At 41.8% G+C, this 18,623-nt stretch overlaps 2 long non-coding RNA genes across 3 annotated transcripts; one reads left to right on the forward strand and one right to left on the reverse strand.

Moving 5' to 3' along the window:
• The first annotated feature begins 1,723 nt into the window (after positions 1-1,723).
• Gm38895 lies at positions 1,724-4,740 on the forward strand. Of its 2 annotated transcripts, XR_003956365.1 has the most exons (3): positions 1,724-1,811; positions 3,856-3,935; positions 4,024-4,740. It is a non-coding gene; the product is annotated as a predicted gene, 38895 (long non-coding RNA). The 2 variants fall into 2 exon arrangements; XR_869422.2 differs by lacking the exon at positions 1,724-1,811 and having other exon boundaries at positions 3,765-3,935.
• Positions 4,169-11,523, reverse strand: Gm38894. The gene is made up of 3 exons (XR_869421.2): positions 11,153-11,523; positions 8,668-8,862; positions 4,169-4,211 (listed from the first exon to the last, which is right to left on the reverse strand). It is a non-coding gene; the product is annotated as a predicted gene, 38894 (long non-coding RNA).
• Between the last annotated feature and the right edge of the window lie 7,100 nt (positions 11,524-18,623).

Genomic DNA, 18,623 nt, shown 5'->3' on the forward strand with positions numbered 1-18,623 from the left:
TCCGTAACGAGATCTGACGCCCTCTTCTGGTGTGTCTGAAGACAGCTACAGTGTACGTACATATAATAAAAAAATAAAAAAATAAAAAAAAAAGAGTGGGAAAGAAGCATTTGAAAAGAAAGTTAAGCCCGCCTGAGAGCCCTCCTCCCTTTTCTCCAAGAGTGGACCTCATGGTCTTTAACGTAATCATATATAAAATGTTGGTGATTTGAAGCTATTTTCTTCAAAGGGTCAAAAAGAAGCTAAACAGGTGGTTCCTGCGGGCACCGAAGGGCACTGCAGTAGACAAGATTCCACAGGGATCTCTACTGCAAACCAAGTTGATAGTCTAGTCTGAGACTCCCAGAAATTGTTATCTCTGCGTCATCAAAATCTCCGCAGAGAACATCATCAACTGTCTTCAACAGGAGTAAGGACACTTCTCTGCTGGTGAGAGAGACCAGTCAGATTCTGGGGAGGGGAACTCCTTTCGCTCCCCATAGCTCTATAATTTCCCCATCTCTCTTTCCTTGCTTAGACTGGGCTGCATAGCAAGACCTTGTATCAAAACAACAACAAAGAGATGAATTCACTGGAGGAGGGAAAGAGACTCGTGGTAGGATGTGATCAATGGGACAGGGCATGGTTTTATCCCATAAGAAATAGGTAGACATGCTAGAAACACCCTTTTCATAGGGGTGACTCTTACTTGGGGCCAGGCTGTGAGAGCTAAGTCCCCATCCAGGGACAGTCTAGTGCAGCCTCTGCCTTCAAGGGCTCTACAGTGTTGGGGTTAAGTACACAGGCAATCCAGTACAATTAAAACAGGTGCCATCGAGGCTGGAGAGATGGCTCAGCAATTCAGAGCACTAACTGCTCTTCCAGAGGTCTTGAGTTCAAATCCCAGCAACCAAATGGTGGCTCACAACCATCTATAATGAGATCTGATGCTCCTCTGGTGTGTCTGAAGACAGCAATAGTGTACTTAGACATAAAATAAATAAATAAATCTTTTAAAAAAAGGTGCCAGCATAACTCTGACTAGCCTAATGAGGCTTTTACTGAGTGGCAGGAAAGTTTTGTTACTGTTGTTGCTATTTGTTTCCGTTCTTCATGCTATAGATGGAACCCAGGGTCCTAACTGTGCTTAGCAAACACTCTACCACTGAACCACACCCTAAACCTAAGGAGGTAATTTTACAGTATTTGTATAAACACATTATTATATATTTGGGATACAGATTGAGGAGGCACCTGTACCACAGGCCTGAAGAAAGAGCTCGATGCCCACTCAAGGAAAGCAGGTGGCTCTCCAGGCTGGAACAGTAGGTGTCCTGCGGGGGTGTGTGCAATGGGAGGGAAAACAGAGTTAGTTCACAGTGAGGAACTTGGACTTTATCCTGGAAGCTGTGGGGAGCCACTGGTTTTATTTTGTGTTTATTTGGCAAGGGCTACATCTACACTATGCAATGAGAGATAGATTCCCTAACATACTTGATAGTCTTCCCCCCGTGGCTAGTTAGGATATACTTCATTGACAATGGATCCTGACTATAATCCTAGCACTTGAAAGGGAGAGGCAGGAGGATTGCTTCACGTTCCAGATCGTTTGGTTTGGTCTTTGTGGTGGTTTGAATATGCACGGCCCAGAAAGTGACACTACTAGGAGGTGTGGCCTTGTTGGGGGAAGTGTGTCACTGTGGGCTTTGAGACTCTCCTCCTAGCCACTGGGAAGCCAGTCCTGTTTGCCTTCGGAACAAGATGGAGAGTTCTCAGTATCTCCAGTGCCGAGCTTCCCACCATGATGATAATGGACTGAACCCTGTGAGCCTGTAAGCCAGCCCCAGTTAAAAGTTTGTCTTTTATAAGTATCTTGTAACCCCTAACTAGAACAGGCTACATACTGAGACGTCTCAAAAAATAGATCGAACAAAAAGTAATATATTTTTCAACCACATTTACTAGATCATATTTTTTTCTTTTTGTTTAAAGAATTATTTATTTATCATATATACAATGTTCTACCTGCATATATGCCTACAAGTCAGAAGAGGGCACGAAATCTCATTAGAGATGGTTATAAGCCACTATGCATTTGCTGGGAATTGAACTCAGGACCTTTGGAAGAGGAGCCAGTGCTCTTCACCTCTGAGCCATCTCTCCAGCCCCTAGTTCATATATTTTGAGAGCAAATATATCTACTTTCCTTTTCTGTGTCCTTAGCATCATAGGTTTTAATAAACAAGCTGCTGTAAACATCTAAGAGAGGAAAACAAACGTTAAGATCTGAGAAAGGCCGGAGCTGGGGAGACGGCTGGGCCGTTCGCAGCACTTCCTGCTCTTGCAGAGCGTCCAGGTCCGACTGCCAGCACCCACAGGGTGGCTCGGAATTGTCTGTAACTCCCTTCTGAGGGCTCCCACGTCCTCTTCTGACCTCTTCAAGTACCAGGCACGCAGTGGTACACAGGCCCATGTATAAGCAGAACATACACATGAGATGAATCTTTTAAATAAAAAAGGAAAAAGGAGACTAGGTAGCCAGATACAGCAACCACTGAGAGAACTGTCTGGTTTTATTTATTTATTTATTTATTTATTTATTTATTTATTTATTATATGTAAGAACACTGTAGCTATCTTCAGACACTCCAGAAGAGAGCATCAGATCCCATTACAGATGGTTGCGAGGCACCATGTCGTTGCTGGGAGTTGAACTCAGGGCCTCTGGAAGAGCAGTCTGTGCTCTTAACCGCTGAGCCATCTCTCCGGCCCTGTCTGTTTTTATAAAGTTGAAGCTTCTGATGTTAAGACAAGTGGAGGGCACTGGTTCTCCCCTTCACCATGTATATCCTGGAGGCTGACATCAGCTCTCAGGCTCAGCAGTAAATGCCTTTACCCACTGAGACATCTTGCCAGCCCATACACTTCCCACCATATTTTAAATTATGCTTTGCACAGCAGGGGGACTTTTTTGTTTTTGTTTTTGTTTTTTCGAGACAGGGTTTCTCTGTGTAGCCCTGGCCGTCCTGGAACTCACTTTGTAGACCAGGCTGACCTTGAACTCAGAAATCCGCCTGCCTCTGCCTCCCAAGTGCTGGGATTAAAGGTGTGCGCCACCACACCCGGCTAGGCTAGCAGGGGAACTTCTAGTGGGAGTTAGTGAATGTCTACGCTGTTTGCTTTGTATCTATTTGCCTATTTGCCCTGGCTGTCCTGGAACTCAATATGTAGACCAGGCTGGCATCATGCTCACAAAGACACCCCTGCCCCTACCTCCTAAATGCTAGGACTAAACTACTCCTAGTCTTTATTTATTTATTTTATTTTTTTAAGATTTATGGACTGGAGAGATGGTCCAATGGTTAGGGACACTGGCTGCTCTTCCAGACGTCCTGAATTCAATTCCTGGCAACCATATGGTGGCTCATATCCATCTGTGATGGAATTTGTGCCTTCTGCAGTGTGTGAAGACAGCTGCAGTGTACTCATATAAATAAAGTGAATAAATCTTTTATTCATTTTATGTATGTAAGTACACTGTTGCTGTCTTCAGACACAGCAGAAGAGGGCATCATATCCCATTACAGATGGTTGTGAGCCACCATGTGGTTGCCGGGAATTGAACTCTGGACCTCTGGAAGAGCAGTCAGTGCTCTTAACTGCTGAGCCATCTCTCCAGCCCCAAACTATACCTAGTAACACTAAATTTTCTTTAGTGTGTGTGTGTGTGTGTGTGTGTGTGTGTGTGTGTGTGTGCGCGCGTGTGTGTGTATATGTGGGTGGGTGCTTGTATGTGTGCATGTGTGCATATATGAGTGAGTGCATGTATGTGTGTGTCTGTGTATCTGTCTGTGTATGAACATGAACACTCCACAGGGCAACTGTCAAGGTGTGAGGAGAATTTATGGAAGTCTGGTTTCTGCTTCTTCCATGTGGGTCCTGGAGACTGAAGTCAGGTAGGTGATCAGGCTTGGTGTCCCCCATCTTTACCTGCTGAGTTGGCTCCAAACATTTCACTTCCTTAAACATTCTCTCACTTTCTAGGTGTCACAGTCCAAGAGTCGCTTTGTTGTTTTGTAGTCAGACAACCGGCCGGGGCTGCAAATGTCTGATGCAAGACTGGAATTGGAGGACTCACCTCTAAGATGGCAGACACAGACAGCGGTTGCCATGACAACCCACATTCCTTCTGGTCCTCTCTCTAGACCTTGAGTGTCCTCAGACTGTGACAGCTGATTCACATGAACCCAGTGGCCCAAGAAAGAAAGAGACTGAGATTAGAAGTCATTCTCTTTTTTTTTTATAACTTCCTCTCCAGGGTTGGGATCTAACTCAGAAGGTAGAGAGCTTGCCTAGAATGTCTGAAGCCCTGGGTTGAATGCTAACATCCCTGAATCTTGGCATGGCGGAGCACACCTGTCATCCAGCAGGTATGAAGTGGAGGCAGAAGGATCAGAAGGTTCAAGGTCATCTTTGGCTACATGGAGTCTGAGGCCAGTCTGTGATACAGGAAACCCTATCTCAAAACAAAACAAAACAAACTGTTGGGGTAACCTTTTCTTCACATTGTATGAAGGTGTGTCTGTGTTTTCAATTGTTAATTCTGTACTAGCGGAGAGCTAAATGCCGGCAGCAGAATATTCATATTACAAGCCTTGTATTTTGTAAATATTCGTCCTTCCTCACTTGCCTAAAGGCAATCTAGAATTACATCAGAGGTTCTGATTGGTTGTAATAAAGATCTGGCAGCCAATAGCTGGATAGGAAGTGGGCAGCAGAACTTTCAGGCATAGAGATTGTCTTAGGGGAAGAATGCAGGCGTGGGAGACTCAGAAAGCAAACACTGAGAAAACAAACATGGACCATAGAATAACAGAGAAAGGTGGAGAACTAGCCACATGGTGGATTGTAAGCTAGTCTGGTTAAGTTTAGGGTAGCCAGGAGGCTGCCCAAACAAAAGGCCTAAGCTTTCAACTATATTCGAAGCCTTCATGTCATTATTTATATCGCTGGTGGATCTGAGAAAATCCCACTATAACCAACAAAACATGTTGTTTGGAAGTGCAGGTCTGTAATCCTTGGAAAGTGAGGCAGGGAGATAGAAGAGAAGTCTGGGTTACAGTCTGGAACTTAGTGAAACCCTGTCCCCAAATGAGACAAAAGGCAGGACTGAGCCACTCAGAAAAAGTAGTCTGAGGCTAGTTTGATCTACAAAATAAACTCCAGGCCTGCTAGCACTACAGAGTGAAACCCTGTGTCAAGTAAATAACACACACACACATAGAGAGAGAGACAGACAGACAGACAGATACACTCTAACATCACCTAACACACACACACACACTCACACACTCACTCACACACACACACACTAACACCACCAACCAAAGAAAATCAAAAACAAAACACAACTTAATCTTTAATTTACACACCATTGACTAGGGAGATTACTCAAGTCACAGACCTGCCTGCATTCAGGAAGACTAGAGCTCAATTCCCAGAACCCATACACAAATGCACGGCATGGTAGGATAGGTCTGTAATCCCAGTACTGGGGAGGCAGAAATAGGAGGACCCTTGGGCCCATGTGGCTAGCCTATATGGTGAGCCTGGGATGAATAACAAATCTGGTTTCAAAGGAGAAGTGGCTGGCATCCTGGCAATGGTATCTAAGGATGGCTTCTGTCCTCCACATGCATACACTACTGATTTGCCCCATACACGTAAATGTACATAGAATCACACAGCATCACTTCTATGGATGCCTCTCACTAAGTCTTGCCTCTGTTCAAGAAGAAGGGAATTAGGTTCACTTTTGTTTTCCTTTAAGAAGTGGGATTCACGGGCTGGTGAGATGGCTCAGTGGTTAAGAGCACCGACTGCTCTTCTGGAGGTCCCAAGTTCAAATCCCAGCAACCACATGGTGGCTCACAACCATCCATAACGAAATCTGATGCCCTCTTCTGGAGTGTCTGAAGACAGCTACAGTGTACTTACATATAATAAATAAATAAATCTTAAAAAAAAAAAAAGAAGTAGGATTCACTATTGCCTGTGATTAAGAGGTCAGCAACACGGAGGACCCAGCATTCATTCAGAGGCCACAGCTGGGGAGTGTGTTTGATCCACCTTTCTAGAGACTAGAAGACATGACCATACGTAGGCTTTTTTTTTTTTAAGATTTATTTATTTATTATATGTAAGTACACTGTAGCTGTCTTCAGAAGAGGGGCGTCAGATCTTGTTACAGATGGTTGGTTGTGAGCCACCATGTGGTTGCTGGGATTTGAACTCCGGACCTTCGGAAGAGCAGTCGGGTGCTCTTACCCACTGAGCCATCTCACCAGCCCTACATAGGCTTTTTTTAAGGGTCACACATAACTGAGATTGGACTCAAATTTACTCTACACATTTACTGTATAGTTGAGGATAACCTTGAACCTAAACTTTTTTTATTTTTATTTATTTTTTAAAAAATGATTTATCGAGCTGGTGAGATGGTTCAGCGGTTATGAGCACTGACTGCTCTTCCAGAGGTCATGAGTTCAAATTCCAGCAATCACATGGTGGCTCACAACCATCCTTAATGAGAAACAAAACAAAACAAACCTGTGGGCCAGAGTGAGTGGGGCCAGAGTGAAAGGAAAGGGGGGAGAGATTTATCTTTTTTTTTTTTTAGATTTATTTATCATTATAAACAAGTACACTGTTGCTGTCTTCAGACAACAGTATCTGAAGAAACATCAGATCTCGTTATAGATGGTTATGAGCCACCCTGTGGTTGCTGAGATTTGAACTCAGGACCTTCGGAAGAGCAGTCAGTGCTCATTTTTGTTTTTTGTTTTTGTTGTTGTTGTTTGTTTGTTTGTTTGTTTTCGAGACAGGGTTTCTTTGTGTAGCCCTGGCTGTCCTAGAACTCACTTTGTAGACCAGACTGGCCTCGAACTCAGAAATCTGCCTGCCTCTGCCTTCCAAGTGCTGGGATTAAAGGCGTGCGCCACCACCGCCCAGCCAGTCAGTGCTCTTAACCACTGAGCCATCTCACCAGCCCTAACACTGAATCTTTGATCCTCCACCTTCCAGATCCCAAGTGCTGGCACTGCAGGCTTTGGTCGCCATGTCCAGTTGCCCGCCTAGGGCTTTAATCACACACTCTTCAGTCACAAGGACTTGACTGGGCCAATGTGAGCCCTGACCACTGTGCTCTGGGGCTTCCAAAGGCATTCTAGATATCTGGTTACATTTTGGTGGTGGTGCTAGGGGCTCATAAGTAGAAGCTGACCTCATACAGCTAGCTGGTCTTACTGCCTCCACCTCAATTATACCAGGATTACAGATGTGCAGCACCACACCCAGATACCTACATTCTCTAGCCTGGAAACAGCGTAAGATCAGCCTCATTGGAACATACTTCAGTGTACCTGTCAGTAAGCCATTTCGACCAGCCACAGAGTTTTTGGTATTAAACAACAATGTGTGTGTGTGTGTGTGTTTCCCCCTTCTTTTTGTTACTAGTTTTTAATGTGTATAGGTGTTTTGGCTGAATGTATATCTGTGCATCGCATGCATACAGTACATTCAGAGACCAGAGAAGGGTGCTGGATCACCTGAAGCTAGACTACAGACAGCTGTGATCTGCCTGGTGTGAGTGCTGGGGATTGAACCTTGTTCCTCTGAAAGAACAAGCAGTGTTTCTAACAGCTGAACCATCTCCTCCAGCCCCCTAATGGTCACTTATGTTCAGACTGTATGCTAAAGGTGGTGGTGTACACTTGTGGGTTGTTTTGTTTTGTGTCTAACTATGTAACTCTGAGTGACCTGGAACTCACTACATAGACCTAGAGCGAGACTTTTGCTGGCCAGCCAGCAGTATAAAAAAATGACACAAGATTTCTATATAGTTTAAAACTTAGGCCTTTTGCTTGGACAATCTCCCAGCTAGCTCGTCTAGAGGGTTGTCTGAACTGCAAGTATCTAAGCAGGTGTAGAAGAGCAAGTGTTTACAAATATGACAAGTGATGGGCCATAGAAATGACAATGCTAATATTCTGCTGGTACAGAATTAACAATTGAAAATACAGAGACATAGCTTCACGTAATGTAAAACAAGTTACCTCAACATCTCCCCCTTTTAGTCCAAGAAAGAGTGTTTTCTCTGACATCAGTAAACTATATACAATAAGAACAATTATGGGAACTATCGAGTGAGAATTACATTCTCAAGGTCCAGGCCATTTGTATTTGGCAACCTTAGGGAAAGTACTGCAGTGTCTATCCTATCTTGGTGAGTCTAGGGTTCACTTTCTATCACCACTAAAGTTTCCATATCTTCTAACCTTTATGACTTGTATATATCAACTTCTTAGACCCTATAACTTTTCCTTAGATCCCAAACAACTTAAGCTTTTATGTCTTTATAAATTTGCACCTCTTTTGTGAGTTTTCTTTTCTACATCTGATCACAAGGAAAATGGTAAAACTATAACTACCTAGTCTTCAACCCCATCGGAGACTGGAGAAGGATAAATTTTACCAGAGTAAAAAGGAAGTGCAGAGACTTCTGGCTACCTTCATAATCGCCAAAGATTCCTCTCTGTCATTGGGGCATCCACCATGGGCCACCAGGCCCAGATGATCTGACAGCCTTTTTTTGTGAAACAGGAATTTTGAAAAATTGTCCTACCTTACCTGGTCTCTGCAAAGTTGGGCAATTGGTTTCCCAATCTCCTGCTTGTCCAAGTTTAGACAGCATGCTGTCAGCAGTCGAGGTAAGGGACAGTTCTTTTTTGACCAATGGCCACATTTGAAGCAAACTCCAGGTAGATATTCTTTCTTTCGTCCTCATTTTCTTTGGAATAGGATGGGGGTGCTGCCAGAAGCTCTCTGTCAGAAAAGCCTTTTATTACATCTTAAATGCCACATTCTGCAGATCTCTGATGTATTTGAGGACCACCTATTTATCTAAAGAATATCTAAATAGGCAACATTGCTTGTTTCTACTTACTATCTACTTATCTTTGGAAACATCTACAGGAGGCTAAATAAAGCTTATTTCTGCAATTAACTAAACTAGTACCTAACATGATATGTTTGATAATCTGTTTGACTGACTACTAAATTGCATTTCTTCATTATCTTAAACAGTTTACAATAGTAGCTTTCATTGAACTAGAACTTTACATTATTATTATTTTTTTTTTTTTTGGATTTTTGAGACAGGGTTTCTCTGTGTAGCCCTGGCTGTCCTGGAACTCACTCTGTAGACCAGGGTGGCCTCAAACTCAGAAATCCACCTGCCTCTGCCTCCTGAGTGCTGGGATTAAAGGCGTGCGCCACCATGCCCGGCTTACATTATATTTTTTAATGAATTACTTAAGTACAATACCTTAAAGAGTTGAAGCATATATACAATATGCTGTAACAAAAATCATCTTAAATTTCTATCAATATTCAAAAACCCATACCAATCTAAAGTATTTGAGATTTGTTGCTTTCTAGTCTAAAAATAGATACAATAATTCACCCTTCTTTTTTTCCCTTTCATCCCATTATCCCCACTTTTGTCCTTTTATCCCTTCCCCCGCCTCTCCCCCAACACAAGATAGGAAAGAAAGCAGGACATGCCATGCAGGAGCCGAAGTGAATAAGCAAGCCCACCATTTTGTTCAGCTATGATGGGTATACCCAGGAGATGCACAGACCAAGGGCCTTCATCCCAGGATTGCTTCTTGCTACTAATGTGCCTTCTCTATTTGTCCTTTCTATCTTCCTTATATATGTAGCATGCTGTGATTGGGCATAGGGAGGCCCTCACTGCCTATTTCCTGCTGTAATTACTCCCTGGGTGATAGCCCACTCTGTTGGACAAGTTTCCTGCAGATCAACAAGAAGATGAACTTTTTTTTTTAAAGATTTATTTACTATTATATGTAAGTACACTGAAGCTGTCTTCAGATGCACCAGAAGAGGGCGTCAGATCTCATTACAGATGGTTGTGAGGCACCATGTGGTTGCTGGGATTTGAACTCAGGACCTTCGGAAGAGCAGTCAGTGCTCTTACCCACTGAGCCATCTCTCCGGCACCCAAAGATGAACTTTTAAGCGATAATGCTGTTTAGGGGAATGATTTTATGGAATTCCTGATTTTATTTAAGTAGTTCTAGGGAGTTAGTTTGAGTTAAATAACGTTGGAAAGTTAGGGTGTTGGTAGAAAGTTTAAAGTTAGTTGAAAGTCAGAGTCAAGAATAGAGTGTGCCCCTTCCTCAGTGTTGCAAGGGCTGCACAGGTTTTTGAAAGAGTACAGTGAGCTTTCATGCATTACAAGCATTTATTGTACTAGCAATGAAAACAGGCTCGGGACAAGTTAATGATCAAAGGAAACATTCATTCTAGGTTGGACTTGAGTTCCAAAAGAGCACATGGGATCTGAACTGAAGACCATGAAACAAGCACTCTTAACTGCAGAACCATCTGCCAAGCCACCCCCACAACGTGTGCGTGTGCGCTGCCAGCCTTTCTTTTTCTTTCTTCCTTTCTTTCTTTGTTTCTTTCCTTGTTTGAGACAATGTTTCTCTGTGTAGCCCTGGTCACACTGGAACTTGCTCTGACCAGCCTGGCTTCCAACTCTGACATTTGCTCACCTCTGTAGCCCAAGTGCTGGGATCAAAGCCTATATTACTCTGCTGCAAGTGATCTATTTCGGGTTGTTTTCGTTTTGTTTTCATTAAATTCCTCTGTTATTCCATCATATATCTGCATACATATTTTTAGTGGTTGTAGGCAGATGTGTACTAAGGGTGTGTCTGTATGCCAGTCAGAGGGATTAAAGATGTGTGCTAAGGGCTGAGCCACACCCTAACTAGAAACAGGTTCAAATATCTTGACACCACACTTTTTTTTCTTTTTGAGGGATGTTTTGCAACAGTTTCCTTTGAGATTGAAACATTTTATTTAGCAAGGAAACTCTTTGGCAAGAATGTTAACATCTCTAAATAGCTTCAGGAAGTCCCTAAAACTGACCAGATTCACTAGGCCCCCTCCTTGACAAGTAAACTATAAAAGCTGAGTGTTCCTTTCATATGACAGAGAAAAAGGTGAGATGGAAAGAAAGTTCTGAGACAAAGGCTGCCTGAAGAGGTTCAGACCAACTGAAGTATCTGGAAAGAATACTCACTAATCTGTTAAGCTGCCTACAGGCTGTTGAGTGTGCTCCAGGTTCCCCAACTTTTGTGAGCTGTCATCCATACTGGGTGGGCTTTGGTGATATGGTTGTCTTTGAGTCATTTCTCTTCCTGTAAGCAACCGCTCACCCATACTCCTATAAGTAACTACAATAAAACTCATTGGTTCACCAAATTGAACTTTGATTAGTATTTATACTTGTATTTATAAACACAAATACAAAATATTAGTATTTATACTTTTATTTGGTCTGTCCTGGGTTCCCTAGCTGGGTTGAATAGATATGTGTGTTCCATCTCTGTTGTGTCCGGCCAGCAGACCACAACCTGGGTTTTAGCCTGGAAAGGCATTTTGGAAACCTGGAAGAGAAGAGGGGCTAGGTGGCGAGAGAAAAGAATGTAGCCAAGACAGTTACTCTGATCAAGGCTCAAATTTTATTGTTGCGACACTAGTTATGAAGGAAGGGGGAGGGGACCCGATTCCCGCCGAATAATCTCGGGTCCAGTAGAAAGGTGCACGTGTGTGGCTCCTCAGGTTCCAGCAGTGGGCGTGGCAGAACGAATGAGCAGGAAGCTCCACCCCGAGCAAGCAGGTTTCAGGCTGGGGGAGGGGAGACTACATCTCCTCCCTTTTATTAACAAAATTTAAAAAAAGAAAAAGCTGGCCTGAGGGGGGAAAAATTTTCTATGCTCAATAGTTCTGCCTGGAATCTAGGGCTAAAGAAAAAACTTGCTTCACTGGGATTCTTTAACTTTTCTTATGGTAAACTGTATCTGGCTTAAGACTGTCTTTTCTTATCTTAGTGAACAACTAACTGAAAAGCCTGGAGCTGTAGGCTCTGACTTTATAATGCTAATTAGTACTTGGTAGGTAACTTTCTAGTTGAATTTTAAGTAGGGCGTTGGAACTTTGGCTAAGTTTGACTGAACAAATGTGAAATACACTATAATAACACTAAGTTGATATTTCTCCGCTTTTTTGGATGATAGGTGGGAAACAGGGAGAAGGAGTTCGACCGGCTCTTGTAGTACAAGGCCAATTGGCTTTTTTATTTGGGTGGGAGGCAGTGAAGGGCTTGCCCTTTCAATAGTATGTCTCCAATCTCTCTCCCCCCTATTGATTAAGTTAAATAAGGCAACGCTTAACTGAGGTGATCAAATGATTTTCTCATCCGTAGATGAGTGGGCTTTTAACCTTGGCTTGGGTGGACATGGACTCGATTTTTCCCGTGGGTACTGGTAAAACCCACACATGTGGCTTTCGGTATCTTTTGGGGAGGCGAGGTAGAGCCGGAAAATATTTTTTATTTTTAACCAAAATATGATACCAACCTCTTTTAAACCGGGTTTATCTCACAGGAAACTCAGAAATGGTCAAGCTGGACCTTCCCTTGCAGTAGTTCTGCACCAAGCGGTGTCCATACTGAATTTGTACAATCACAAACCAGTATGCACAGTTTTGAGTGCTGTGCAGCTCCTAAAGGAGAATTATCAACCTCAGGATTAGCAAAGCCTAAGCAAGAATTATGTCGTTAGTAACACCACGATTTGTGGCTAAAATAGGAGCTGGAAGTCGTTTCTCCTCATCTCTGTTTTTTCTACAGCCTATTGAGCTAAGGACACCTTGCAGTAACAGCAAGGGTGAAAAGCCAGAGGTCAGCTAAGGGGCTAAGCCTGTCTATCAAAATAAAAACCAATCTTTATTAATATAGAAATATCTACTCTTCTAGCCCTCTAGGTAAACCTAAATTTTTAACTCAGACTGAAAACCACGTGCTGGAAATGTCCTGAGACTGGGGGTAACAGCTGCCACCTGTGTGCTCTAGGGGGGCGGGGATGTACATCCACTGCTCCGCCTCGAGAATGTTGATTTACCTGCTTGAAAGACAAAATCTTGAAAGACAGTGAGAAAGTAGGAAAGCAGAACTTCTTTTGGGGAACTCTAGGTACTTTATTTAAATGCAAACTGTAAAGCTGAGGCTAGTCTCCGGCCTCCTGTTGGGGAGCTGGCTCAGAGAGTAGCTTTTTCGGAGCCTGAGTCCTCAAGCCGACTTTTAAGCAAAAGAGTAATTTTAGTCTTCAAGGTGATACTTTAGAAGATTTAGAATTTGTGTTTATCTAACAAATTAATTTATCTGGCAGCCACTGCGCTCTATCTTCATCTCGTGAAAAAACACAAACTGAGTCTCTACCCCAAATTAGAACTGGATCTGGACCCTTCTATTCATTAGTCAGGGGGTCTTTCCATTTTACTAATGTATTAAGTGAACAATTGCTCTTTAATAGCTTTTTCTACTAGCTGTAAGGCCAGCAATCCTTTTGAGGTTATGGATCTAGGGGAAGTGGGGGATGTGCTCTGAATTAACTTTGCTAGGTAATTTAGAATATAGGAATCTCTAACATTGGACTGAATATTAGACCAGTCTGAGATTGAGTTAGAATGGCTGGTCACACTGAAGAAAGGAGAAAAATCATTATGACTCTATTAAATGACTAATTTTACTAAGTCTGAATATACAGTCTCTGATGTACTATTGCCATAAAGTTAAAAGGCTAGAAGCTAGTCTAAACTGGAAAAATGACAAGTAAGGATGGATTTAAAACATGAATTTAATTTAGTTTTTTAGTCAATACAATCAGGACATGAGTCAACTTACCTACCAGCTCGTCACACGAATTAATATGTTTTTGAAGCGTTTTGTGGAGAAAACCTGTTTTTCCCTTTTCTAATAAGGTAGCTGTTTTAGGATCAATCTATAAGCCAATAAGTAGATCCCTTTAAGATACTATAAAGCATTTATTAAACTCTTTGACATTAAAATATTAGATTTTGAAAATAAAGGTAAGACTTAAATAGTGTGCATGGGAATGCACTAAATAGTATGCACGGAGATACAATTTCTCTCTTTTTTGTCTTTTAAGAAGTTAAAGTTTTAAAATTTTACAATACCTAAACCTTTGAATTAATAACTAGTTGACAAAACATTTTAAATACTTGGCTGTAAAGGGGCAGTGACTAATTGCACTTTTAATCAATTTTTTTAAGGAGCAGTTGTAACTAGAAGGCTTGTAAAGTTATTAAGAGTTACATGTGCATAATTTATTTATTAACTAGAAATATGCATAAGCAATTGTAAATTTGAGAATTAATAGTATCTGAGGGATGAACAATTTAAGCAATTGCGAGCTCAGAGATATGGCATTGACTATTAATATACAAATTAAGGTTTGATTGTTTAGCATTTTAAAACACCATCTACAGCACACAACTAGATCATCTGTGCTGGAACAGGGGAAACTGTGTCTTAAGACTCCGCCCCACAGAAGCTAGTTGGGCCCACGTGGGCCAACGATCGGCTGGGAGGATGAGAAAAATGACTTTACAATAATGTTTTTTTTTTGGCCAAAGAATTGTTTTGGGCACAACCAATTTTTAATTACCAATTAATAACAATTATAAAAGCTTTATTTTTTGTAGAAACTTTTGTAGTAAACTAAAACCCTAAGTAATAAAAGGATATTGTCTCTGAATCTTTTGGGTGAGAGCAAGGATTTAAGGTAAACTTCAAGAAGCATTAGTTAATAAAATACTTTTCACTTAGGAAACAATATACACTGAAAGATTAAAAATCTTGGCTTCTTGTATAGAAGCAGAAACAATAACAATTTTTTCTTACATAATGTAAAGTTACATTAGCCATACCTAGAGGCAAAATTTTCTAGTGATTACAGTTTACTAGAAGCAAAACTCTTTGAATTTAAGCATTATTTTAAACATCTGAATAGATCTGCAACACTGTTAAAAAGAATTTCTCTTGAACACTGGGAAAAATCTTTTTCAGGCACTGTTTGCAAAACAAAAGAAAGGCCACAAGCTGCTCTGGGGCTGCCCAGAGCCCTGCATTGACTCAAACGTAAAATACTTTTTAATCTGAGCATCCTGGCCCTCTTGTAATAAGGACTGATTCTAGAGAAACAATATAACTGTCTACGCCTCCAAATTTTGATACTCTTTCTTAAGATGACTTACAGTTAAAACGTTTTTCACAACTTTAGTGTTGTGAAAAAATTGCCCGTACTGCAGTTTCCTGCCAGGCAGCAACTATAACCAAACTGTTTGTCTAATCTATTTACAAAGACAAACATAACTAGATAACTCTGTCACAGTTTTGTACGAAGTGAGCTGTATGAGCGCTCTCATAAGATGATTACTCTTGTAATTATCTTAATTACAGTATACAGGTGAATTAAAGATCTTAAATTTGAAGTCAAACTGCAAGCTGCAGTCAATGGAACAATAGCAGTTTTAACCATAATTTTTAAGTTTTTTGTGCAAGGTTAGGATAATACCTGTAACCTTGGGAAAGCAAAACCCAAGTTTAAAACAATTTATTATCTTTAAAATCAATATTAGAAGCATTACTATCATATTACGAAGTTTGGATGTCAATTAATACCTATGAATACCTATTAAAGCAAGCTTTAATGCTTTAATAAAGAGACATTGCTTTAAATCTTATTTTAAATTTTACTATTTAGGATACGAACCACATTAATTATTACCTAAACTAGAAATATCTTTAGAGACCCAGCCTCTTGGGCTGCCTTATGCCATGTGTCGGAAGGACTCTAAACTTGAGTTATTAAATTTAACACTAACCATCTGTAGCAATGTAACAATTATTAATCTTAACCAACAACTTATGAGCTGATTGTGAAAACACTCAGAGCACATTATCAATAAAAAAGAACCAAATGAAGCAGTTACATTTAGACCAATCAGAGAATAATAATTTTTGTAGCTACAACCATAAAAATAAAAAACACTTTACCATTGTCAAACACATTAATCATGAACCATTTACTAGCTTTTTTACTCTGAAACTTAGAGGCTGTGCACTCGCCCTTATTTCCTAAAACGAACAGTTTTTCTAGCAGGGGCCCTCTCGCCACGTGTCTGATTCCTGGCTGAAACACGTGGCTCTCGGCTTTGCAGATAAAGTTTTTTATACCATCTTTATTATCCAACACAAAACATAGAACATTTATTCATACAGACTGGACACGAACATACATGAATTGAACACGAGAACAGATTGGTGCACCGGACATTAGACAAGACACAAAAGGGAACAGAGTACTCTTGCTATAAGGCCCAGAGAGAAATTTCTCTCTGCTTTTGGGGACACTTTCCTCCCTTATGATGCATTTTTTATTAACTGGGGCAATCCGCCTATTCCTTTTAATAAACCCTTTCTTTTCTCACACCTCATGTAGCTTCGGAGAGCTACGGCCTACCGCCTATTACCCAGCTCCTCACTGCTGAACCTAAGTGAACCAGCGCTCGGGTTTAACGCTGTCTCAGCTTAGCCCATACCTTCTCCGGTATGAATTTCCCTTATCCTTTATTTTATGGAGCTCCGAACCAGCAGCGTCTCTTCCAAAAATCCTTTGCCGTTTCTCAGTCCCGCGTTGGTTCGCCAATTGTTGTGTCCGGCCAGCAGACCACAACCTGGGTTTTAGCCTGGAAAGGCATTTTGGAAACCTGGAAGAGAAGAGGGGCTAGGTGGCGAGAGAAAAGAATGTAGCCAAGACAGTTACTCTGATCAAGGCTCAAATTTTATTGTTGCGACACTAGTTATGAAGGAAGGGGGAGGGGACCCGATTCCCGCCGAATAATCTCGGGTCCAGTAGAAAGGTGCACGTGTGTGGCTCCTCAGGTTCCAGCAGTGGGCGTGGCAGAACGAATGAGCAGGAAGCTCCACCCCGAGCAAGCAGGTTTCAGGCTGGGGGAGGGGAGACTACACATCTCCCCAGGAAAAGTTTGTCACATAACAACTAGAGACTGAACTTGAGCCTTGCATACGCTAGGTGCATATGCTCTATCAGTGAGCTACGTCTCTGTGTCTTTCCAGGGTTTCACTATATAGTCCTGGTTGTCCTGGAATTTGCAATATAGACCAGGCTGGCCTCAAATGAACAGAGATCTACTTGTCTCTGTCTCCTGCGTCCTGGAATTAAATGTGAGTACCACAACACCTAGCTCTGCTCTCTTTGCTTTCTTTCTTGTTTTGAGATATGGTCTCACTAGATTACCAGCTTGTAGCCCAGACTCACCTTCTATTCTCCTGGGTTACAAATCTGCACCACAGTTGGCTTTTTTTTTTTTTTAAGATTTATTTATTTATTACATGTAAGTACACTGTAGCTGTCTTCAGACACTCCAGAAGAGGGAGTCAGATCTCATTACGGGTGGTTGTGAGCCACCATGTGGTTGCTGGGATTTGAACTTCGGACCTTCGGAAAAGCAGTAGGGTGCTCTTACCCACTGAGCCATCTCACCAGCCCCACAGTTGGCTTTTTAATGTGGTTAAAATATTGTTGTTATTATTTGTTGGTTTTTTTAAAATATGTATGAGTTGAGGCTGGAGAGACGGTTCAGAGATTAAATGCATTGTCTGCTCTTCCAGACGTTCCAAGTTCAATTCCCAGCAACCACAGGGTGGTTCATAACCATCTAAAATGAGATCTGGTGCCCTCTTCTGACCTGTAGGTATACATGCAGGCAGGATGTTTTATACACAATAAATATTAAGGAACAAAAACAAACAAACAAACAAACAAACAAAACTTTTATGAGTGTTTTGCCTGCATGGATGTCTGTGCACTACACACATGCCTAGTGTCCCCAAGGCCAGAAGAAGGCATCAGATCCCAGGGAACCGGTGGTACTAAGCTGGCTCTAAGCTGTCATATGGATGCTGGGAATCAAAGCCTGATTCTCTGAAAGAACAGCATGTGTTCTTAGCCACTGAGCCATCTTTCCAGCCCCTTTATCATGCTTTTAAAAAGTAATCTCGGCGGGGCGTGGTGGCGCACGCCTTTAATCCCAGCACTCAGGAGGCAGAGGCAGGTGGATTTCTGAGTTTGAGGCCAGCCTGGTCTACAAAGTGAGTTCCAGGACAGCCAGGGCTATACAGAGAAACCCTCTCTCGAAAACAAAACAAAACAAAAAACAAAGCAATAAACAACAACAAAAAAGTAATCCTGGAAAACCCTCCCCTCCATTTGGATTTGCTCTTTCTAACAAAATGCCCCTCCATCCTTTTGGAGAATCACTTCCGGATGATCATGATATAACGGCAAGCCTGGAAAGTGCCCTTGCTAGGATTTATCAGAAGGAAACTGAGGTTGGGGGGAAGAATGTCAAGGGCAGGGCTGGAGGGATGGCTCAGCGGGTAAGAGCACTGGCTGCTCTTCCAGAGGTCCTGAGTTCAATTCCCAGCAACCACATGGTGGCTCACAACCATCTATAATGGGATCTGATGCCCTCTTCTGGCATGTCTGAAGACAGCTACAGTATACTCATCATATATATAAATAAAAATCTTTAAAAAAAGGCAAGGGCAGAAGAAAAAAATGAGGTTTTTCAGTCAATTACTGTTTCAAGACAGGTACCCCAGG

The sequence above is a fragment of the Mus musculus genome, chromosome 6 (genome assembly GCF_000001635.26).
Source record: "Mus musculus strain C57BL/6J chromosome 6, GRCm38.p6 C57BL/6J".
Classification (NCBI taxonomy): Eukaryota; Metazoa; Chordata; class Mammalia; order Rodentia; family Muridae; genus Mus; species Mus musculus.